The sequence below is a fragment of the Peromyscus californicus genome, unplaced genomic scaffold (assembly GCF_007827085.1).
Source record: "Peromyscus californicus insignis strain IS unplaced genomic scaffold, ASM782708v3 Scaffold_17__1_contigs__length_78620276, whole genome shotgun sequence".
NCBI lineage: Eukaryota > Metazoa > Chordata > Mammalia > Rodentia > Cricetidae > Peromyscus > Peromyscus californicus.
The window spans coordinates 43,587,703-43,613,494 of record NW_026294469.1 but is presented as its reverse complement, the minus strand read 5'-3'; the positions used below and the strand labels follow the sequence as shown (position 1 = coordinate 43,613,494).

At 41.0% G+C, this 25,792-nt stretch overlaps 1 long non-coding RNA gene across 2 annotated transcripts in view; it reads right to left on the bottom strand.

The window, feature by feature from the left end:
- The window catches only part of LOC128112830 (uncharacterized), a 60,205-nt gene that overhangs the window by 32,232 nt on the left and 2,181 nt on the right, over window positions 1–25,792 (bottom strand). Inside the window, exons 2-5 of one of the 2 annotated variants that reach the window (XR_008219189.1) lie at window positions 18,987–19,030; window positions 17,988–18,040; window positions 13,494–13,549; window positions 11,286–11,497 (exon numbers count right to left, since the gene is read on the bottom strand). This is a non-coding gene — a long non-coding RNA (uncharacterized LOC128112830). Of the gene's footprint in view, window positions 1–11,285; window positions 11,498–11,557; window positions 12,755–13,493; window positions 13,550–17,987; window positions 18,041–18,986; window positions 19,031–25,792 lie in introns of those variants that run through there. The other variant, XR_008219188.1, reaches the window with a different exon arrangement.

Genomic DNA, 25,792 nt, shown 5'->3' with positions numbered 1-25,792 from the left:
AGCTCACTGGGAAAGTGCATGCTTAGTACACCATCTCTGGATTTGATCCCTACAAGTGAGGAGTAGCTTGTTTTCAACAAGAATGGCGTTGAAGCCAAGGTTTTCCATTCCGTTAAATTCCCAGCTGATGCTAATGTTGCTGGTCTTGGGACCACATTGGGAGACCCAACAACCTAACTTTATATATATATCACATATATTTGCTCGTGTGTGTGTGTGTGTGTGTGTGTGTGTGTGTGTGTGTGTGTGTTGCACGAATCCTAAATGGTCTTAGAATAAAAACCCAGAGCCAGATTTCAGGGTGAAAGCTAAAAGATAAGAGAAAACAAGCCACAGCCACTTCTTACCTCGCCAACTCCTGAGCCAAAAAGAGAAGATCTTGTTTCTCCACGAATCCTCAGACTGAATGCCTCTGAGTCCTCAGCTAAAAAGGCCTCTAGTTCCTGTCTCCTCACGCCTTAAATGTCTTTCTCCGCCCAGCCATTTCACTTCCTATCTCAACCTTCCTAGTGCTGGGATTAATAGCGTGTGTTTCCCAAGTGCTAGAATTAAAGGTATGTGCCACCACTGCCTGACCTCCATGTTCAATCTAGTCCTCTGTCCTCAGATCTTCAGGCAAATTTTATTAGAGTACAACAAAATATCACCACACATATGCATCTCTTTCTTTATCCCTTTCTGTTCTGGAATTTGCTATTTAGACAACAGGCTGGCCTCTAACTCAGAGAGATCTGCCTGCCTCTGCCTCCCAAGTGCTGGGATTAAAGGCATTACCCAACATGTTTCTAAGTTTTTAAAAAGACAACAAAACTCTCCTTTGATTTTTTTCAGAGACCTCTAAAACTTGTAGGCAGATTTTTTTTTCCTGCCAGCCAGCTCCCAAATAATCATGCAGAGAATTCTTACTATGAAAGCTCAGCCTATAGCTTAGGCTTATTTCTTACTAGCTCTTATAATTTAAACTAACCCATATTTTTATTAATCTAAATTCTACCATGTGGCTTTAACCTCTTTGTGTTTTACCTAACTTCTACCATTTTTGTGTCCAACTTGTTCTGTCTGGCTGGCTTCTCCTTTCTTCTTCCCAGCATCCTCTTTGTCCCAAAAATCCTGCCTAGCTATTGGCCATTCAACTTTTTATTAAACCAATCATAGGGATACTATGGTGATATTTTATTTGTACTGAAATGTGATTTCATTTGTATGTTAATAAATAAAGTTGCCTGGGGGTCAGAGCTAATAGCAAGCCATAGCAGAAGCTGGGTGGTGGTGGCACACACCTTTAATCCCAATCACATGACAGGCAGATATTTGTGTGTTCAAGGATACAGCCAGCATGGAGACACATGCCTTTAATCTCAATACCAACCATAGAAGACCTGGAAGTCTGTATAGACAGGCAGTGACAAGGAGGTCATGTGGTTGGGTTTACAACCAATAAGAAGGCAGAACAGAAAGTCAATAAAAAGACAGATACACAGGAAGTAAGTCTCTTTTGGAGGGGAAGGACGACAGCGGCAGTGAAGGGTAAGAAAGGGTTATTTTTAGTATCAGCTCTTAGCTACTGCTCTGACCTCTTGGACTTTTAACTCTGCATTTGGCTCTATGTTTCTTATTTAATAAGACTGTTACATCTACAGGATACATATTCACAGTGTACAAAAAGATTATTCCACAACAAAAACTGGTCTCTGGAAATTTTCTCCTTCATGGTCCAACTTCCTCCGAGTAGTTTCTGCTGTCCCCTTTTCCACTTTCTGGGGTTCATCCTGACACTACTCAATCATCTCTTAGTAAATGCCTCCATGGTCCTCTGGTTGTCAAGTTTCAAGGTCACTTCCTTCTCTGGCTTACTCTTGTCCAGTTCTTTTTAGCCTATTAAATTTTTTTCTCATTAATGCTTTTTAATTTTTTAATTAAACACATTAATTTTTTCTCTTAAATGCTTTTCTTCTTTCATCAGTTTGCAAAATGCCACCATGTGCTATAAAAACTGGAGCAAAGGGTCTAGAAAACATGAAGTAGGAAGCATTTTGAAATGACCCTGGGCTGTAGTCATAACCAGTGTTTCAGAAGCCACACGGTGCTCCGTGCCTCCTTTTCACAGATTCTCCTGCTATCTCCAGCTCTGTGTATCTTGTTTACCACACTGGACTATCCTTTCCCTGTAACACAACAAGCATCTATCTTTGTATTTCTTACTCTTCTGGTCATTTTCTTCCTATTATGCCTTCTTACTTTTCATGTCCGACTTTAAATAACAGCTTGTCAGAAAGGCCTTCACTGGCCTCTCCGAGTAAGACACTTCATTGCCAACAACTTACTCAAGTTATTTGTGCTAGATATTGTCTAATCAGGCCCATAAACCCAACACTCAAGAGGATTAAAAGTTGGAAGCCAGCCTGAGCTAAATATTGGAAGGTGACTGGCCTTGGACTATCCAGTGAGTATCTTAAAAACAAATAAAGATGGTAAGTATAAGTGCCATGCTGGTTCTGTGCCATGCTTTCTCCTCAGCTAAAATGTAAGTTCCCTGAGGTTTGTTCAGCTGATTCAGCTTTAAATCTCTGTGCCCACCAAGGTGCCTGACCCATGGTTGGTGGGAAATAGATGTCCTTGATATAAAAAAAAAAAATGCATAGGTCAGTGAGGGAGTGAGTAAATGTGTGAGTACTAAGATTCTGTTTGTTTGTTTCATTGAAGCAAAATGTTCATAACAAAATAATTTGAAAAGAAACACAGTTCTTGTGTATTTAGTGTGTTCCAATGGTTTGCAACCACCATGCCAGATTTTAAAACATTCCATCATTCCCATGGAAAACCTTACACCTGCAAAACAGTTATCCCCAATGCCCTCCTTCCCCTAGCCACTAACCACTGCCATTCCATTTTCAATATCTCTGGATTTAACTATTCTGCATACTTCATACAAATGGAATCATTTAACACATGACCCTTTATGTCTGACTTCTTTCATTTAGTATAATAGTGTCAAGGTTCATCTACATTATAGCATCTATGAGTAGTTTGCTCCTTCTTAGAGCTGAATAATATTTCATTATACGTGCATACTATAATTTGTTTAACCGTTCATTTGATGGACATTTGGACTGGCTCCACTTTCAGCTGTTGAGAATAATGATCCTGGAACATCATGCACACTTCTTTCTAATAGATCACAAGCTCCACTTTGGAATATGGGGTTCAAGCAATGCTTTCCGGAGTGTTAAGTCCCTTTAACTCTTCCTTCTGATTTTCTGGCCTGTCTCTTCTGCTCCAGAAGTGCTCAGAGCGGTTGAGAGTAGCTTTACAGAAGGCTCTGCCTAATCAACATAACAAATCAAGTTATTTACTCTGTGGATTTGGACAACAGATCCTAAACCTACCAGGCTTGGAGCTAGAACTAATCCTGGGTGGGCGAAAATGAAAGGGCAATGGTAGCTAAGATTAGGACTTTTTAAGAATATGCCTGTTAAGAGATAACCAGTTTACCCATCCAGCAATGAGCCCTGATTCTCCAAGAACTGTTAGGAGGAGCCAATGTGCTCTGAATTAAACACTTGCTGGCCCTCAGTGGTATGTTCAACGCCATCTTCAGTGGCAGAAACTTTTAATCTGCAATTAGATATATATTAAGCCATTAAAATATCATTGCATTTTAATGACTTGAATCTATGAAAATATGTAAATTAGTAATGGCTTATTAAACTTTACAGTTTTGGGTTATTGTTAAAAAAAAAGATCTCCACATAGAAAATGTTAGGGAGGGGGAGGGGGGGAGGGGGAGCCTTTTGTGTGTTTTATTACATCATTCTTTAGCGAGGCTGACAAGAATGAAAATATTCATGTGATTAATAATTTTAAAAAATAAGCATATTAGTTATTAGGAGCGGAAAGGACTCCGGTGAAGCCGGGGTGCTGACGTTGTTTAGGTCTGAGCACTTTATCTGCATTTTCTTGCTCTATCTATGTGCTGGAAAGCTCCACTCAATTTAGAACATAAATTTCAAAATGGTTTCCTCCCTGGAACTGTTGGAAAGCCTGTAGTTATGTGGTTACTTAAATATTATTTCCATAGCTACGCTGGCTTCCAGCCCCAGCTGAAATGCATATCAACAAGCTCCCTGTGAAAACGGGAAGAGAGGGGCGGGAGAGGAGACAGAGGACACTGACTTTCCTTGGGAGGAGGAGGAGGAGGAGGTATAATGTCTTTATAAAGTAATAATTAAAAGAAAAACAATTACTGGAGCCTTATCTGGACCACGCAGCTGCGCTTCCTCCTCTGGCGTTAGCCGTGTTTCTAAGGTTATGACAAACCATGAAAATTGCATCTTTAGAGGAGTTTTATTCCTTTTCCTATGATTTGATTGAAACAGACAGCTACATTTTGTGTATATATAATTAGGCAGTAAAATGGGCTTTGAAGGCAGGTTCCGTTTAGTATGTGAGTCACACACTCACCAGCCTTTCATTCAGCAGCCAAAGACTGATCTTTTTAATGCCTCAACTCGCTCAACGTGTTTTCTGAATGCTACATCTTGCACACAGGGAGTTGGGGGGAGGAAGGGAAAGGAAAAAAAAAAAAAACAAAAAAACAGCTTTCAGCCCATATTTCTTTCTTTCTTTTTTTCATCTTCTTTCCAAAGGGAAAAAAAAAATTCCAAAAAGCCAATTTAGGAAGTCTTTGGTGATTTAACCTTACGACAAACCGATTTTATCATCTTTTTTCCAGATTGTCGTCAGGGGCACTGCGGAACGCTGCACCAGATCCTGGCGTGTCTAATCCCTCTCATAAAAGGCCATTGTGGCGGTAAACTGAGACCAGTGGCCTTTTCTCTCTGTGCCTCTCAGCTCTCAGAGTAATGGCGCTGGGTCCTCTCGGTGCTTTTTCCTTCAGAGGGATAGTTTCTCCCTTTAACTAGGGCGGGGAGGTGGGGGGTGGGTGGATTAGGGGGAGACTGGAGACACAATGCCATTTTTTAACACTGTCCCCATATGTGGCACTAAGTGTTCTCTCCCCTCCCCCCCCCCCGCCCCTATTTTAAATTAGGAGGAGCTTTAACATGGGGCGGTTGTTTGAGATATAGTCTGGCCTGGATGCAACCCCACCCCCACCCCACCCTCGCCTCCCGTAATAGAAATTAAGCCTATCAGTCGAGCATCACTATGTCGCCTTGTCTGATTAAAAAGTCATTGCTGGCTAATCTCTGTGCTGTAGTTCGCTGTAAAACACTTGCCATCTCCTATCCCTTTCTGACAAACCCCCAAATGCAGAGGAATCATATCAAGCTGCTTGGTTGATTTATGCAAGCAATAGCCTGCCGTTTGTCGAACGTCTTTCTTCAGAAGACCTGAGAGGACCTTAGGTGTACTATCACATTAACAGGGCCCAGCTCCAACACAAAGGCACAGAGCCAACCACCATAGTCCTGCCAATCTAAACTTCTCTGGTGATTAGCATCCTGGTAACCAGGAGAGAGATACCTAGGTTTTCATTTTTGATGTGAATTCAGTGTCCATACACGAATTTCAATTTTCAACTCGGGCCTATCACTGGGTAAACCACTCAGTATTCAATTTACTTCCTGGGATGTCCCCCTGGGGAGTCTGCTCCCCAAGATGAAGGGCTTTACATGACAGGCAGGTGTATATATTTCCTCAATTGGCCTAATCTAATAAAGCCGGACATGATTTATATGTGCAAAATGTTGCCATGTTAAATAATTCAGTTGCACTGCAAATAGATGTCAATCTGCATTTGATGGAGTCAGAATCCCACAGGGATTCTGGACCAGCTCAAAGAAACTGCATGGCTTGCCCTGGTTCCAAGGAGGAACGCCGGGGACCGCCCTCTAATGGAAGCCTATGGATTTTGGTCCAAGCCAAGTGTGCTTTTCAACGTATTCCATCTTCCCTGGGACCATTTTGTTGTTGTTGTTGTTGTTTGAGGAATAGCTTCCATAGAGCGTGTGACAACCACCCAGATCTCTACGTAACTCTGATAGCAGGACGTCGCAAGGTGGATCTGTGGTCAAGACCCCACAGCGGGGTAATCACTTCTCCTTCCTATATAGACAGGCAGTCCCTTTTCTCTCCGCTCCCACCTCACAGTCTTCCCTATTCCCTATTCTTTACCCCCAAACTGTGCAGTTTTAACATTTCTTTTCACAAAACCTTATCTTTTAAGTTTTTTTTTATTCACTTTTTTCTTTGAGGCAGGTTCTTGTGACGCATCTCTGGCTGTCCTCAGACTCAATGTCTGCCCGTCTCTGCTTCCTGGGTGCTGGTGTTACAGGCATGCACCCTGCACAGTACATGGCCACAACTGCAACCTGAACCGAAGTCTGTATTAACCACAGTGACGCAATAGACCTTGTTTACAGAAACAAGGTCTGGTCTGCACACTTCATGGCAGCGCATGTATGCACTTCAGCAAGGGCTTGGATTGATATGCAGAAGGATGGCAGTCAGCATTTCCCAAACATTATATTGCATCTTCATTGGACTAGAAATCCCATTAAAAACAGGGACTTTGGTATCTCTGGTATCTATTTATTTATTGGATAGTATTATACCATATTTATCAATATTATTGATTGGCGATGAAAACGAAATGGAAACGATATAGCCAAGATTGGATGTTTCCTGGTAGTACCTTCAGGACACCAGTCTGGATTTTCAGTTTGGCCTAATTTTTCCCTTTTAAAAAAATATTTATTAATTAATTAATTTTACATCCTGACTGCAGTTTCCCCTCCCTCTTTGCCTCCCATTCCCTCCCCCTCTCTGCACCCCTCCAGGCCCCTCTAATCCACTCCTCCTCTGTTTCTGTTTCTGTTCAGAAAGGGGCAGGCCTCCCCTGGGTATCAGCAAAGCATGGCGGATCAAGTTGCCCTAGGATTAAGCGCCTCCCCTTGTATTTAGGCTGGGCAAGGAGATGCAGTATGAGGAACTTGGCCTAATTTGATGGCTGGATGTGTCCTGTGCTTTTACTGTGTGAACTCAGCAGACCACAGCAGTCAGCTACTTCATCAATCATTAACAGCTGATTGGGATCCAGGCTTTGAGTTCCTCAGAAAGGAGATGCTGCAAAATGCCAGTGGTGGAGCGGAAACCGTGGGGGGGGGGGGGGGGGGGTGGACGACACGACCTTTCTCGTGGAATCCCTCAGGCACACAGCGCCCAAGTGTGCTTTCTCCGGGCTTGGCCCTAATGAAGCAGGCAATTATTGATTAATATTCCCTCTAATTACAGCATAATTTTGAAGTTTGTTTTAAACCCAGTTCTTTGTTTGTTTGTTTTTGTTTTGATTTTTTTGAGACAGGGTTTCTCTGTGGAACAGCCCTGGCTGTCCTGGAACTCACTTTGTAGCCCAGACTGGCCTCGATCGAACTCAGGCAGCTGCCTGCCTCTGCCTCCTGAGTGCTGGGATTAAAGGCGTGTGCCACCACTGCCCGGCATTAAGCCCAATTCTTGTTGGTTATTTGGTATCTTTCTACACCTTTACTCAGCTCCAGAGAAAAATGAAGTTAAAATACTTGCAAGAAGATGGATGGGCTGAGAATGGATAATAACAAGTGAGGTTTGTCAAAAGACAAACAAAAGCATCTTAAATGCACGTTTTCTCTCATATGGAGAATCTAGGCAATAATATCTGTGTCAATGTAAATAAATGCACACTTGGTACAGTATAACCTGAAGAAAAGAAAACAAGAAAAGCTAAGTATCAGAGGACCAGGAAGGACTGAATGTAGGTAATAGACACCAGTTATAAAAGAGAATATGAAGCTAAATGGTTCTTTCTAGTTTCAATTCTGCCATTGGAGCTTTGGGCTTTGGTAGTGCATAGGTGTGTGAAATGTATCCTGCACGTGAAGATTTCAGTAGGAAGATCTGCAGCTTCGGTGTCAAATGTCCATTCTAACTGTGCAGATGTTCATTAAGTTGTGTATAGACTTTGGGTCTGGTTGATGTCGGTGAGTGATGTTTTGATTTATCTGCAGGGTATTTTTTTATAATAACATTTTGTTGTTATTTTGTTCTTTGGGACAGGGTTTCTCTGTATAGTCCTGGTTGGACTGGAACCAGCTCTGTAGATCAGGCTGGCCTTCAACTTAGAGATCCGCCTGCCTCTGCCTCCTGAGTGCTGGGATCAAAGGCGTGCACCAGCACTGAGTGGCTATAATAAAGTTTTTTTAATTAAAAATAATAGTAATCCCAGTTCTAATGAATATTCTGTATTATAAGAAGATCCTCATACATATTTTAAAGAAAGGGAAGCAGATAAAGAGATCAATTCCTTCTGCCTCCCGAGTGTCAGCCTTTCTTATTTTTTTCAAAGCGTGTTTGTTGCCATCTGAAATCACCATATTTGGTTAGCTGTTTAGTTACTGTATTTCAGCTTCATTAGAATCTAAGTCCTATCAAAATAGAGATGGTGGTATCTCTGGCATCTAGAATGGAGCCTGTCATACCATGGGCACTCAATAAATGCTTATTGAAAGAATAAATATTTAACTACTATTCAAATTACTTGATTATTGCTTTGTATAAACATTAACCCTCCAGAACTAATTGTTTGACAAGATCCAATCACCACTACCTTTTTTTTTTTACATCTACAGTGAAAAGGAAACATAAAATGGAAATAAATAACCTCAAATCAACAGGAGATGTTAACTATCAGCTAACTTATGACTTAAAGACAATTTTAGATGTAGGTTCTGGGTAACTTACTGTGTTCAAACTCACTGACAGTTTGTGGGAGCCCCACACTGTGTACCTACCAATGAGTCTTGGCTCTTCAGCTGTTGATGTTAGAACTACCTATCTTCGAATTCTCTCTCCCTCCCTCAGTGATGGGATTCGAACTTCTGCAGATCAAGTTCCTGCTCTCCCAAAATGCCCTGGTTTGCTTCTTCACTAAAAGGATCATTATGCCTACTTATTTTTTTTTGAAATTTTAAGCTGAGAATTATGTGAGATACTTAGTGTCATGACTAGTAGATAGCATTCAATAAAAACTACTATTAATGGAAACATTATTATTTCTGTTATTTCCCTACCCATTTTAGCTAGCCAGACTGAACTTCTGAAATCTATTCATTCTGCCTACATTTCTATGACTCAAGGTATCCCTTCAGCCAGCTTGGATGGCTTTCTTTTATGAAGTTGGCTTGGTTGCTATCTGGTCTATTATTGGAATGACTCACTCAGCCATGGCGGTGCCTGAGAGCTTCATTTCTTGTCCACACCAGCATTGTGCATCTGGTCTAGTCCTGGAATCAGATTCTAAATCTAACTTCCACCTTCCTTCAGTCCCTTGTTTGGGGCTTGAAAACCGGTTCCAAAGAAAACTATGAGTTGCCTAAATATCAGAATAATCTTGTCAATGTCTTTGATGTGTAGCTGTGGACAAACCACACGCTAACCTAGTTTCCATGTTTTCTTCTTTCAAATGAGAAGAGTTGGTTTCGAATCTCCTCTAAGTGTTGTGAGTGTCTCTTAGTATTGAAGGGTTTTCCTTCAATCCCAGTGTTTACCTCTCAGCATGGAAGAGCAGGAGGAGAAAATGGACCGGGGGAATAGTGAATAAATCAGAGTGTTCTTTAAAGTTATTTCTAATAAAAAAAAATGTTTGACTCTAATAATGCAAGTAAATGTTTGACTTCCATACCTTTCCAGGTTAGACAGTCAAAGAATTTCTACTGTAGACATTTCTCCGTTTTCTCCAATGTTAGATGATCTAATGAAGGTTTTATACGTGCTATTCTGTATCTCAGCATCTCTTACAGCTGACAATTTCTAACCGTTTGGCATATGTATACACACATATCCATAACAATAGGATTCCTCTATCAATTCATACCAAGTCAAGATGGAATGCCATCAGATTAGAGGTTTGATAGCTCCACTAGACGATATATAAAGAAAAAAACAAAAAGCAATGCATCGTCTCTGTGGGTAGATTTGTTAGGACTCAGAAAAACATCCCCAAGTGAAGGACCCAGCAGTAAAGTCTCTGTGAGGCCCTCCTGTCTTCAGGTTCTAACCTCCACTCTTTCCCTAAAGCACCTCACAGAAACGAGAACCTTCTCCTCAAACCAGCCATAAAACCTGAAAACATGATTCTAACCTCCAACTTCCCGTAAGTGCTGGTCGTAAAGAAATTCTTCAACCACCCTTGTTTGACGGTAAGTGATAAGACCTCATTCCAGAAAAGAGCTTGCTCCACACCAACGAGGAAGAAATTCTACCAAAAGGAATCCAAGAAAAAATCTGAACAGACAGGGCTTTCCGGTTGGTCCACTCGGCCTGTTACCAGTGGACGAGTCCTTTTCATCCGACCACATTTCTGCACAACTGACCCAGCTTCACAAAACCTAAGCATGACATAAACATCTTCCCTTGAGTCGTCCTCCTGAAGGCTTCTATGCCGCATAGAGTATGAGTGACAAAATCTGGTATGCTTTTCTTGTTAGCTTGAACTTGGCTATGGAGGTGTTAGCTGTTAACTCTCCTGAGGGGCAGGAGAGACATTGTCCCTCCCCACCTCTAGAGCTTTAAGACTTAAAGTACATTTAGACACACTGACTCCTATGACCCTCACAACAAACTAATGAGGTAAGTAGGGCAAGCTTATTGTCCCAATTTATACAGGAAAAACTAGGGCACAGCAGAAAACTGAAGTGCCTTGCCCTAGGCACTACGGTTGATTAGTAACAAGTAGGACAGAAACCCAGGACTCTAACTCTCAGTCCAGGGTTATTTCTATGTTGTCTGCCCCCATTCTTAGCAGCTGACTCACTCTCATGAAATGCCCATCACCAAATCTTCACAGTGGTAAGAGATCTCTCCTACCCACTGGCTGCCTGACTTCCATGAAACAGAACTGGTCTTTGAATCAGTTACATTAAAACACACACACACACACACACACACACACACACACACACACACACACACACACTTCCATACAGAAGAAAAGCTAGTGGAGTGCACAGATGTGGCTGACAGCTGAAAAATGTCACATCCTACTAGAGATAAAGACCTTGGCTATGCCCTGCTTTTGTGTGTACTCACCTCCTCCGGTATCCTCTGGTGCAGAAAATGATGTAAAAATCAGTTTTAAGCAATACCAAGCACCAGGATTTAGTGAAGAAGCAGATAGTATTGCTGTTTGGGGGAAAGGGTGAAAAATGGTCACCATTTGAACTGTGGAGTTCTAGCTGTGACCTTGAATGAACCATGAGGTCAGATGTTCACTCTTGCTGACTAAAACATACCTTCCCAATTTTATTGCCGTTCCAACGTGAGGAGTCGCTATTAATCTCTTTCAACAAAAGCCTGGAGGTTTGAAAGGTTTCATCACCTTTTCAATCTTGTATCATTGTGCTCTTTCATTCTCATGTGTTACAGCAGTTTTACGTCGTGTCTTTTGAGTTGTAAATTTGCAAAATCTGGGCCGAGTCTGTAACTCCGCGGTAGAGCGCTTAACCTAGAACGCACTCAGAAAGTTAGAGCACCAACTCAATAAGCAATAAATAAACTAAGTGTATACTAAAAAGTAAAGTCAAATTTTATTTATATATTGCTCAATTCTTTGACATGTCTAGCCGCAGCTTAATTCTTCTGAAAGAAACATAGAAAGTAACGTTTGTGAACTTGAAGTCATGAAAGACACATACATCCAAGAATGCACTGGCTACCAAAGTATAGTGGTGTACACCTGTAATCTTAGGATTCTGGGTGATACAGGAGGATTATAGATTCAGGACAAGCATAAAAAACAAACAAGCAAAGTCAAATAAACAAGTACACACAAAAATATACTTGGGTGTTCAATGTTAATAGCTCCCCAAATTCACATAGTCCCCAGGTTAGCTATGTCTGGAGAGGGGGCCCTAAGGAAGGAAACAGGTTAAATAAGTTCATAAGGCTGGAACTTGATCCTATAAAGAACAGTATCCTATATGAAGAGATACCGGGGACCTTCTCTCCCTGTTCTTCTCTTTCCCTTCTCCATTTGCAAACTCAGGAAAAGGACCTCGTTAGAAGGGAGCCACATGGACTAGGAAGATGGCTCCAAGGTTAAGAGCACTGACTGTTCTTCCAGAGGACCTGGGTTTGATTCCCAGTACCCACAGAATGTTTCACAATAGGCTGTGAGTCAGTTCCAGGGGATCTGACACCCTCTTCTGAGCTCCATATGAACCAGGTATCCACAAGGTGCACTTACATGTACACAAACACTCAAAGATATAAAATCAAATTTTAAAAGTCTTTCAAAAAAAAAAGAAAGAAAGAAAAGAAAAGAAATGAGCCAGAGACCTTGACCTGGGAGTTTAAGTCTTCATAACTACAAAATAATAATAATAATTATAATAATAATAACAACAACAACAATAATTTCTTTTAGTCTATTTCAGCACTTATAGAAAAAAACAGTGGCAATCTATGGACAACTCGGACTACAATGACTTGGATTGCAGAAGTTATCAAAGGGAATGGTCAAGCCAAAATACAGTCTACGTCTATGGCCTTGATTTTAGAAAGATAACACATACACATGAATTTAACAAGGAGGTCTCAGTTTAAGCTTGCTATCACTAGCCTATATAGCTGTTATCATCTGAACGGTCTTTTGTGTCCTATCACAGTTGGGCTTTTACTCAACTCCCCTCAAGCATCATTGCCAGGCTGGTCTACAGAGCAAGTTCCAGGACAGCCAGGGTCACACTCAAAGGAACCCTGTCTGGAAAAACAAAAACAAAAACAAACAAATCAGTTCTCAACCTGTGGGTCATGACCCCTTTGAGGGTTGAATATCATATATCCTGCATACCAGATATTTATATTATGATTTATATCAGTAGCAAAATTACAGTTTTGAAGTAGCAATGAAGTGATTTTATGGTTGGGGGTCACCACAGCATGAGGAACTATGTTAAAGGGTCACAGCATTAGGAAAAGTTGAGAACCACCATTTAGATTTTCAGCAGCTCAAGGCTATGTGTTCAGAGATGACAGAACTTCACATGACCCATGGAAAACAAATATTTGATGTGGCATTTGTTCTCATGCTCAGCCATAGCCACTGTAACATAGTTTTGTTTTGTTTTTCTCTTCCCTAATAATGTTAATCCTAAGCATAAGGGAGACAATTAAATAGGTTTTCCTGGAATATTCTCCATTTTCCACATTTCGTAGGGATCTAATAATAGTTTCTATGGCAATACAGGGTATTATTTGATGTTCTTGGTTAATATACTGCCTCCTGCTTTGAGGTGTTCAATCAAATCATCAGAGCATTTTGGAGATAGCCCAGGATAAACTCTTGAATTGACAATTTCTGAAGTGAGAGATTTTTTATGGTGGTCACTGAACGACTTACCCAGGCATTTACAAATACTATGAGGATAAGTCAGGGATACACCCATCCTGACCTTCAAGTCCAGATTAAGGTGCTACCAATAATTTGAAGACTTACATACCTTGGGAGACAGAGTCAGAATTCAGGAACCAGAAGTAACTCTCAGCTAGAGCCAACCTGTAGATATTGTAACATAACCCTGTCATGTACAAAGTTAACATAAACCAAGCAACCAAACACACACACACACACACACACACACACACACACACACACACCCTTCATAATATTTTAAGTTTGCGATTTTGTGTTAGGCTATACTTATAGGTAGCCTTGGCTGCACACCTGAGGTGGACAGTGTGTAAGGGTAGGCGACTGAATGTTGCTGGTTCTTCTCCACTTCAGAATCCTGGTACTTTCATTGCTGAATCCTGGTTCTGGAGAGACCTCCTACACTTCAGGAACCTACCAGTTGAACAGGCAGAAACCAAAACACACAGCCCTTTCCTTCTTCAATTCTTCTCCAGCACCTTCAGCTAATAATGCTTAGCCTTGTGCCTGCCAGCAAGGAAAAGCATCTTAAGGGCTCAGATCCACCTCGCCTAGCAGACAGAATGGGTCACTTCAGTCCAGAGAGGCTAAGAAAAGAAAACTGGAATTACTGTCTGCTGTGTGCCAGGATTTCACCTTAGGAGAGATAGCTTGAATTTCTCATGTCAATGTTTTCCAGAGGTGAATATTTTGCTAGTGATGGTCAATTGTGGTGATGAAATTTTTTCTTGTCTTCTTAAAACATTATTATTAATATTGTGTGTGAGTATGTGCAGTGAGTGTGTGCAAGCCATAGCACTCACTTGGAGGTCAGAGGACAACGCTGTGGAGTTGGTTCTCTTCTTCCACTTTTACATGCGTCTGGGGATTGAACTCAGGTCATCAGGCTTGCCCAGCAATCTTACCAGCCCCATTATTTTTAATCATAACTGTTATGTGACTACTATGTAATACCATGTAAATGTGGTTTCTAATTTTACTTTTTGAAACCCATGTGTCACTATAAATAGACATGCAGTTTCTTTTGGGGTAATCATACTGTTCTAAAATTACATTGTGGTAATGGTTGCAAGGCTGAATGTGAAAATTCATTTAATTTTACACTTCCCTGAAATAAAACCAATGGAGGCTTTTCAGGCGGCAGATCACTTGATTATCCTGAGCTGTCTGCAACCCTTGACCGTTTGCTCCTTAGACATACTCCCAATTCCTTCTTTGCTTTTTGTTTTGATTAAATTTACCTTTCTTTTTATTTGCTCAAGTCCTTATATTTCCTTCTTTTTTTTCCTTTTGAGACTGATCTTATATGCAACCCTGGCTAGGCTGGAACTCTGTGCAGATGCTACATAGACCAACTGGGTTGTACCTCTGCCTCTCCTTCTGAATCTGCCTCCTGAGTATGAGTTATTGGTATGTACCACTATACTGGGATGCTCAAAGGTTTACATTTTCTGCTCCATATTCATATGTTGGTATTTTTGGTTGCTTTTCTACTCTTTTAGGGGGCTCACTACCCAGCTCCTAAATAATGCACACAGGGAGGCTTATTCTTAATTATAAATGTCCAGCCTTAACTTGGCTTGTTTCTTACCAGCTTTTTTTAACTTTAAATTAACCTGTGTGTCTTTTGCCTCTCCACTGCTGGTTGTGTAGCTGGGTGGCTGGCCCCTGATCTCCTCTTCTTTCTCTTGCTCCTAGATATTCTTCTCCTCCCAGATTTCTCATTCTATTTATTTTCTCTGCCTGCCAGCCCTACCCATTCTTTCTCCTGCCTTGCTATTGGCCTGGTCAGTTCTTTATTAGACCATCAGGTGTTCTAGCCAGGCACAGTAACACAGCTTCACAGAGTTAAACAAATGGAGCATAAACAAAAGTAACACACCTTAAAATAATATACAACATGTTGGTGTTCTCTGGTTGTCCATTTTGATTTTGATGTCCTGTTTAATGACTTTAACTTTTACTTTAATGAGCATATTTTTCATTTACAGAGAGGGAGTCCTCACTCTTCAGGTTTTCACTGACAAATCCCCTTTCTTGCTCTGGTTAGTTCACTTAGTCTATAGAATTTATAAGTAAGAAGTAGTCTTATAGAATTTGCACCTTCTGGCTTGAGAGTTTCTAAATTCAGGATTCTCTTAGTCCAGAAAAGAGTTATCTGTTTTTTTGTCTGTCTTGGGACAGGGAATGGTAGGTCAAGCTTGCCTCAAAGATGCTGCATAGCCGAGGATGAACTTGAGCTTCTGATCCTCCTGCCTCCACCTCCTGAGAGCTGGAATTATAGACATGTGCCACCAAGCTGAGTTTTCTCAGCACTGGAGAATCAAACCCAGCATGCTATGCAAGTACTCTACCCACCGAGGTACACCCCCAGCCTGATTATCTTCTCTCCATTGAATGCACTCATTAGCTTAGACAATATCTCAGTGCATTCTTCCTGCTCTCTATTCATTTCTTTCCCCCACACTTCTGGGAAATCTATAAATTAATACCAACATTTTTAATAGCTTAATTTCTAAAAACTACTTGTCCAGACATGTATTATACGATTCATTTACTAACTCTTAGACCTTTTCAGAATACTTTTTATGTATGTCAATAAAAGCCTATAAATGAGAAGATATTGAGGTGTTTCTCATAGTTACTATTAAGGGTAGGCCACCACCCTGTGATTAACTCAAACTCCTCTTTGCAGGACTTGTGACATAAGGCAGCCATGCTTTGGGTTAACACAGCACAGAGCCGAGGGCTCACTAGCAAGCACAGAGTAGCCAGATGCCACCTTCCATTGTTCCCAAAGGAGACTTTACTATCAGTTCCTAATAGTCATATCTGCAACATGACTTCACTCTATAACCTACTGTTCTCCTTCAAGACTTCTAAGATTCAGCCAACCTGAGCTGACACTGAAGCCCCATTCTTTCTTCCCTCTGGGTCCATGTTCATCTGCTCGGCAGACCTTTCCTCCATCTCTCGTTGAGCATGGCAGTCAATTTAACCTGCTGCTTCCCCAGAGCCTAGACTGATTCCTCAGATAAAGCTAGCCTTTCTTCTCCCCCCAAGTCATACTTTTTGTACTTATTACCATAAATCAATTCCTTTTCAGTTTGGCAAGCACCTTATCTTACATAGGAAACTTGAATCATTCATCGCAAAGGCAAAGTCCACGTCCTCTGTCTTTCCATGTCTGCTGTGAACCTCCTAAAGCACCAGAGAGGTTTGCTGAATTACCCTGTGAATGCCTCAAACTTAATCATGGATAATGAGTTAATATTTATCGAATGTTTAGTGCAATTCTGTGCACAGAGTGTTACACAGGTGTTTGTTAAATAAAGTGAAAGGTTGATAGGACATAAGCTTGGATTTAGAAGGACTATTGTTATTGTAATTACTGAAAATGGTGTCTATAATTTATTAACAGACTCAGATAATTTCCTCTTTATTACCAGACTCCTACGAATGTGGAACCATGGATGGAAACACGACTTTCTTTTTATATTCTGTTCCTTTTTCTAATTACATATCATTTCTCTCACAGTGATAGTTAAATCTCATTATATTTAATGATTTATCCATTTTCTGCTGTAACAGTTTTATCAGCGACTCCTTGTATTATAATCTCATTATTTTACAAAATTATATCCTATTTGTTAAGAACAGTAACTGTTACCATGATTTTATCTTCAATGCTCTTTTCTGTGTCAACGTCTTAGCCCTCTTTGTGAAAAGATTAAACATTTTTCTTCTCTTCCTTTAGTCAAGTCCTGTTCAATGTTGCATGTATAAGTGTCTTTCACTGTATGTTGCTATTTTATTTGAAGAATTTAATTCTTCATCTGAACTGAGCAGGCCACATTTCTACAATTCTATGTTTTGAGGGAATAAGAAGGCATACACTGAGGAAATCTAAATGATCATTTCCCCCTCTATCCTGAAGTATAATATACCTGTAATAAAACACTGAATCATTATTTCTTAATTTCTACTGACTCTATTTCCCCTATGAGACTGATATTTTTACTTCTTGATTGAAATGTACTTTGTGGAGGGAAGCTGTGAAGTGTTCAACCTAATCTCAGAGATGCATGCTGGAGCTACACATGGAACATTACAGATTTCCACCATCTATGGGCTTAAATGGACGTTTGTTTAACTACACACACACACACACACACACACACACACACACACACACACACACACACGAAACCAAGCTGTGTCAGGGTTAGGGTTCAGTTGCAATCTGTTGCTTGTCTGCACATGTTATAATGTCATTTGAGATGTATGTGAAAAGGGTTGCAGTGCCAAGGGTCAAATTGCAGTTTTGAGTGGTGCTTTTTCTCCCGAATCCTGGTAGCTTTTTTCCTTCAAATTTTAATACAAAGAATTCCATACATACACTGTATAAGTAATGTTAGTTATGACCTTGGAAAACATTTATTTATTTGCACAAGGGTTTGTATGTGTATGGGGGTCGTGGTAGAGGTGTTAGCACCTAGGGGCGTGTGCAAGCAGAAGCATGCACGTGAAGAGCAGAGGATGGCTTTGGGGAGTCAGTTCTCACCTTTCTACGGTGTCTTACTTGACCTCCTCATTGTTGTGCTGCGTCATCCAGGCCTGAAAATCCAAACAGATGTTCTGATTTATGCCCTTTGTCACCACGAACGAGTGCTGCGGCTAAAGATGTGTGCCATCCTATCTGGCTTTTTATGTGGGATCTGAAGCTCAAACTTGGATCTTCAGCCTCATCCTTTACCCACTGAGCCATCTCTCAACTCCACATCATTCTCTGTGTAACACAGTTGTGCGACACACACACACACACACACACACACACACACACACACACACACACACGTATGCCCGTGTTTCTGAGAAACACTAGGGAAAATATATTTTGTCACACACACAAAAAAGTCACCTATCAGTGTCATGCTTTCTATCTGACACAGTCTAGATCTTTAATGAAAACTTTACCGCTTTATTTTTCTTTGATATGAAAATGTTTAAATTCTTTCATCCAGGAAAAGAATTCATCCCCTCTAATGCTCCTGTGTGTGACTTAAAAGGGTTATGATGCCGGTACACACTTTTGTGGCAGGCCCAGACAGCAGTGAGGCACACAGAGTTCCTGGGTTAAATCTCAATCTCTTCATTTAATGAGAACTGTATGGAGCTTGTTGTTCCACTGGAAAGATTAAATACGTTAATTTGCTTGAAGAATTAAGGAGAATTTTTGTACATGTTAAGTCAGACATGTGTCCAGTTGCTGTTTTCTTGAGTTACAATCAGTTTTTGTTTGTTTGTTTGTTATTATTGGTTTTTTGTTGTTGTTATTTTTTCAAGACAGGATTTCTTTGTGTAGCTCTGGCTGTCCTGAAACTTACTCTATAGACCAGGCTAGCCGAAAACTCAGAGATCAGCCTGCCTCTGCCTCCCAATTGCTGGAATTAAAGGAATGCACCACCACTGTCTGACTAAATTCAAGATTTTTAAGCTAAAAGGTTTCAAAACAGAGTATATAATGTTTAAAATTAAAGCAAATGTTCCTTTGTTCTATTACCCTTTGTGGGAGTCCTCTATGAAGCAGGGCCACACAGCGAGAACCTAAACAAACAGAAAACGTTAGATGAGAGGTGCATTAAAAATCTATTTTAGAGACTAGAGGGCTGTCTCAGTGGTTAAGAGTCCTGAGCTCTTCTAGAGGATCCTCATACCCATGTACTGCAGCTCACAACTGCCTGTGACTTTGGTTACAGCGAATCCAAAGTCCTTTCTGTACCTGCACACATGTAGCATTACATTCACACAGAAACACGCACATAAATCAGGATAAACCTTAACATTCTATGTTTAAACAGCTTCCCAACAAGATTGTTATGCTTTATGCCTTACAGGGGTGTGTGTGTGTGTGTGTGTGTGTGTGTGTGTGTGTGTGTGTGTGTGTGTGTGTGTGTGTGCAGTGTGTGTACAAATGTGGGTAGAGAATGGGGGATGAGGAAGAAAAGAAGAAATGATTAAAATAATTTTAGAAGGATCCATCCAACAGGCTAGCCTGCCAGCGCGTGTTGAGCTGTAGAAAGCCGCACAGCCCAGGCCCAGGAATCAGCCAATCAGAAGGCTTAAAGCCACATTTCCATAACGATGATTGGCTAGGAGTCTGGAGGCTGGCTGAGCTGCAGGAGGATGGGGGAAGAAAGGCTCTCCTGAGAAAATAGCAGAATAACTCTCTGTTGTTCACTGCATATTCTCCAAAGGATTCATCCTGTAGGAAGTCTTGTTTGGGAAACAGAGGAGACACAGTTGTTCCCAACAACCAGAGGCATTTGACGGCCAAGAAGCTGAGCAGGATGGATGTCCTCCTTAAAATCAGGGTGAGGCTCCTGATTCCTTCTAACCAAATACGTGAAGACTGTCTGGGAGATGCACACGGATCATACATCAATAATTAGGGCTTGCTGGTTTTGATGAACACCATTGCTTTATTACATGTGGGTCAACTATCCGGATTCTGAACAGTGTGAAAATCCTTTTAAACATCCTGAGCATTTTTTTTTAGTTAAGGGTGTTACACCACCCTCAATAACAAAGCTGCCCTGTTTTTCTTTTTTTCTCCTGTAGCCATATATACAGCAATTTTAGAGACGTTTATCAGTGTGTTTCATAATGATCTCACAAATTTTTATACCTACAACGCTCTGCTCTCAGGAAATCATGGAGAGAGTCTCCTAACAGAAGGACACAAAGAAAGAAAAGGACAAGGAATATAATGACGGTATCCAACTGTCTTTTGTCCTTTCCCAACATGGTGGTTTTCTGCTCTCTTGTTTTAAATTCACACTGAGTAGTGACATCTCACCTACAAGTTTTTAAATTTTGTTTTACAAACATTCCCCCCCACACCATGGACTCGCTTTCTGGCAACGGGAGACTAACACAGCAATGGAGATTAAGCACAAGTATTTTGCAGACTTTCCCAGTGACCATTCCTTGGCTGCCTAACAGACCAGCCATTCAGAAGCAATTTTCTTCAGGCTGAAATTATGTGCTGACCGTAGCAGATCACTTCCCATAATAACCCTTCCCCCACCCAGCGCTAAATACAATCTGTCTCCTACTCACTGTAATAACGTGCAAATGACTGTAATTTTGCAGACAAGAAACAGCCCAAAGTGAAACGTGTCTAAACAGAGGTCGATTTGAAAAATCAGGGCTATTACCTAAATCTGTAAAATACATATTGTAATAAAACCAGCAACAGCAATCTCCAATAAGTAGTTCTAAAAAACGCAGCTTGTGTTTTGATCTTCTTCGTGTACCCGGTCTTCACAGGCAGAAAAGAGACTCTTTTCCTAGAAATGGTCTCATTGCATGGGATGTAAATTGCCTGACTTTGCTAGCCGATCCCAGACCCTGCTAGAGCACCCGTGCAGACACAGCCCACACCACCCTGACAGTGCCTAGGGCCAAGCTGACATATGATTTCAGACACTTAACACTGACCTACATAGCTGTTCTCCCAATGCTAGCAGTATGAGTGTTTTCCTTAAAGAAAAAAAAAAGTGCTGTTTTGCTAGATTCTCTCAAAGTGAAACATAGCAGACTCAGGCTTCTGCCTTTTCTCCTCTATTAAGGCATTGGAACTGCACAAGAGGACAGGAGTTATTCGGGCGTACAGGGAGACACTACCCCATCTTTCTCTTTCTGTCTTGGTATTGAACCCATGCCCTCAAGCAAGCTAGACAAGCACCCCACCATGGAACTATACCCCTAGCTTTTTATTTCTTTACTATTGAAATTCATTGCAATGTTAAATCAATTGATATATTTGCTTTCTACCATCTCTCGTTGTTTAACCTAAGCTATATTACTAAGAGCTGTCAAGATGGCGCGATTCTCTCTGTCTTTTGTGAGTCGACTTATAAGACCTTAGGCTAAAAAGAGTGAGCAGGACATAAAGCCACCTGAAAAGCTAATGTAGCCATGTTAGAAGATGTGGGAGAGGATTTGTGGGCTGTCTATCAGACATGTGTTTTTCCAGCAGGGAATGTCATCAGGTCTTTCTTCCCTCATCTCTCTCTGCCCCTTACCTCTCTCTACCCCTCATCGCTCACTACCAAGGACTTGGGATGGTTCTGTATACAAAAGTTTTTTTTCCCCCTTGGCACTTTCTTTTGGTCCAAGGTTACTTCAAAATAATGTAAAACATCATATGTTTGACCAAAGAACACTGCTTGGCTCCTTTTGATGAAAATTATCCAGAGATAGATATTGCTGAAAGTACCCCAAGGAAACTTTAGCTGACTTTAGCATGCAGGTGTAAAAGGGCAGCAATTTTTTGTTTTGTTTTGTTGTGGGGTTTTGCTGTTGTTTGGTTTGGTATTTTTTTTCCTTAATAGCTCTTTAACAACTAGGAGCAATTATCTGTAGGTGAAAAGAGTGAAGACCTTCTAATATTTGTAGGTTTCATTAATCAACCCTGTATTCTCTAGAAGAGAACAGGTCACCTGCCCACTGCCTTCAGGCAGACCTCTGCTTAAGGGCTCCAGGCAGATAAGAATCTTTCCTGATAGTCTTATTGGGTAGCCAATACATTTCTCATTATATCTAAATTAAATTCCTTTTCCTACAAATTAAGTTCACTTTGACATAGAATTCGTCTTTTAGGATCTCCCTTTCTAGTTCTTCTCTTGGTCTTGAGAGCTCCCAAGAACCCCCAAGTGTGTGGTGTGTGTAGATTTAGAAAAGCATCCACTTGTTTCCATGTAAATAAAAACTCAAGAAATTATGTCTGGAAGGCACAATGGCACATTCCTATAATCCTACCATTTGGAAGGGAGAGGATATCAAGTTCTAGGCTATCCTGGACTACCTAGTGAAATGTTCATTTTTTAAAAAAAAAAAAAAGAAGAAGAAGGAGGTAAAACTGATTTCTGGCCCTTAATAATACACCCCCAAACAGAAGAAAGAGTCCCAAAGACCACCTTAATTTTCTGTGGTGCTATTTGAAGCCCTTGGCCTCCTCTTGGGCTCTTTGTAGATAAAAAAATAAAAAAGCCGAAGCAAAGTCTCTCCTGTCAGGATCTGTCCACCTCCTTGCTAATGATGGAGTGCTGAGCTGATTTGGGGGCCCAGAGAGGGGTGATGGTGGCTGCTATGGCAGGAAGGATGACACACTTGAACTCCCTCCTTTACACTAACCTCCTGTTTCCCCCACCCCTCAATTCTGAACACTGCTCTTTTCCCCAGTCATCTCCTCTCTGGGTAGACACCCAGTGAAACATAAAATTACAAAGTGCATGTGTTGAAAGAGTGTACTGGTGTAATCAAGAAAATGCAGTAAATGCTGTTCGGGACAGCAACACTCCCTGGTACATTACCTTGATAAGACGTATAGGTAATAATGAAGAAGAAGTCAAGAATTTGAAAGGGAACAGAGGGCACAGGAGGAGTTGGAGGGGCAGAACATAAGGGTGGAGATGATGCAAATGCAATACTCGTGTATAAAACTCTCAAAAAGATTAAATTGAATAAAAAATAATCAAGATGAAACATTTCAGCTCTGTAAACAGGACCAAGCTTTCCAACTCTGTGAGGGAGGAGAGTACCTCCACTCCTCAAAGCTGCTAGCTCATTGTCTTTCCTTCAGTTTTCTATTAACTGGGAGTCCTCTGATGCCTCCTGATTGTCCCCCAACCCTTGTCAAACAAAAGAAAACAAAAAAAAACCAAACCCATGCAAAGTCAGTAAAATGAAACAGTCGTCTGTTCAAAAGTTGCCCGGAAGAGTTTGGGAGGTGGGAGAGATGGCGGTGGGGAATACAGGACTGTGGGAATGCTAACATGGAAAGAAAAATGCTTTAATTTGCCAAAATAATTTGAATTAAATCTGTAGTCACGTTGGGCATAAACCTTCGTCTTTGGCCAACGGTGTTTAAGGTTTAGGTTTGGGTGTTGAAGTCAGGGCTGGGTTCAATTCCACATCTTGGATGGTTAAGTTTTGGATCTGGTTGTATTAAACCTGTGGTTCGACTCAGTAATGTCTTTAGTAAGGGGATGTTTTGAAAGAGTTTTACTCTCCCAAGTGTCACGAGACGATAATGTTTAAATACCCAGTGAAGTATTTTTTGTTTTAAGAGATAAGCATTGATTTTTCCAAACAATTATAACATATGGGGGAGCCATACCCTGAAATGGAGACAACACCCCAGGGAGACAGGAAGTGCACACACAAGCCTGTGCTGCTCTTTTGAGGAACTGCACTTCTAAAGGAAGTTAAGACTCTCCCCACAGTGCTGTGCTGTTACCCAGGAGCCACACACAAATGCAAAACCTGTACAGTCAAGCACACTGCACAAACTTCAGAGCTAAAATGGAAGGTGAATGGACATCAGACATCTAATTTGCCCCAGATTATTTGTTAATGTACAGCTTCATTATTTGAGTGCAAAGGAGTCAAGGCCACCCAAGCCCTCCTTATAGATCGCTTTCCGTCTTACTCTAATAAAGGTCAGAAATTGCTGTTTGTTAATGTTTGCGACATCAAGTCTAGTTCATCTAGGGCAGTGAAACAACAAATTGGCATTTTTTAATGGACTAAATATATTAAAAACACAAACATTAGTCAATAGCCATTACTTATAACATGTGGCATAAATGTTTTTATTGATCCACAAAGTCGCCACCAAACATTTACATCATAGCTGTCTTCTGCCAAAGGTAATTTCCTCTATGTGCCTATTTGCCTAAGCTAAGGCACATCTAAAACTCCAACTGTCTGGTGAAAAAAATCCCAATAACCCCCACTCCCTCAAACTTGGGGTTTTAATAGGTTTACTTAAAATTCATAGACTAAGTGACTTTAAAATCTCCATATTTTAGCTCCTAAAATAATTGAAAATAACAACACAAAGTTAAAAATAAACCATGTTCTAAAGGCTTACTATGTAAAGCTACATTGTTTTAAATATATTAACGAGTTGTTATTTTACAATAGCCTCTTGTCCTGGAAAATGAGTCCCATTAACTTGGCTGCGTTTGTCTTACCATAAAAGTGAGAACATTTTGTATGTTTGTGGTTTGTGGACACAGCATTCAGAGAATTTAGGATCTCTGCCCGCTCCAGAATTAAAGAGTTGAGAAAAGAATTCTGACAGATAATCCAGATGGTTAAAAATTAAAGACAGAGCACGTTTAAGGGGTTAATAATGCCTAGTGTATTTTATCTTTCACAAATCGATTTATTTTTTAATAAGGCTGGTCTGGGTCCTTGTTTTATATTTATTTATCTATTCGAGTCACAGAAGATCAGGTGGAGAGATTTGTTGCTAATTTAAGAGAGCCATTCATTAGGTTGGCTCAATGGCCATCGGGGTCCACACGTTAGTGCTTGCAGACCCAACGCATGGGAACAAAAGGGTTACTTGTTCCCCTATCACTGGACGCCCCCAGTTGATTTTTCTGAGAGAGAGAGAGAGAGAGAGAGAGAGAGAGAGAGAGAGAGAGAGAGAGAGAGAGAGAGAGAGAGAGAGAAATTTTGCAGGAAGGGCAAGGTGGTGGGGGAAGGCTGAGAGGCAGAAGCTGCAGAGCTGGGCTGCTGAGTCCTTGGGACGTGGAAGGGACAAGAGCAAACCGCTCGCGTGGGTTTCCACGGAGCGGCGTCCCCGCTCTGCGCCGGTGGCTCAGCTGGCTTCCCTCTGCCACCGAGCGATCACATACATTATTTCCCCCAAGATAACACAATCAAACTTGCATTTACCGACATCCTCTCTTCGCAGCCCTGCTTGAGATGTGTTTTAATAAATAAGTGTTTTATGTGAATGATGTAGTAATTGAAACAGGAGCCCCATTTTCCCCCCTCCCTTCGTCCTGCGGGAGGTTCCGCAACCCCAATCTGCTTGGAAAATAAAACGCTTTGTCTCCACCGCCACCCCCCATCGCACCCCCACCCGCGCTCAGTGTGTGTTTTATACGTGTGTATATCTCAACCCCCTACAGTAGCCAAGAGAAAGCAGCTAGCCAATGAGAGAGCCCAGTTTCATAAAAGCTGCTCTCTGATTGGCCCGATGCGAAAGGGCATTGGGAACAAAGAAAAGTCCCTTTCAGGTATACAGGCTGAGAGCTCCTTTGGCTCCACTCCCCCTGTGCGTGTGTTGTGTTTCAGTTCTGATTCCACTGTTCCAGAACAAGCTTGGTGTGGTGTGTGTGTGCACCGGGGGGATTTCTGTGTTCTGTTTTTTTTTTTTTTTGCTTTATTTTGTTGTTTTTTTTATTTTTTATAAAAAAAATACACGGGACGGTCTGTGACATTTGCTGGTCCATCTTTAATAATAAAAAAAAAAATTGAAGAGATTATAATTTCCAAAATAAA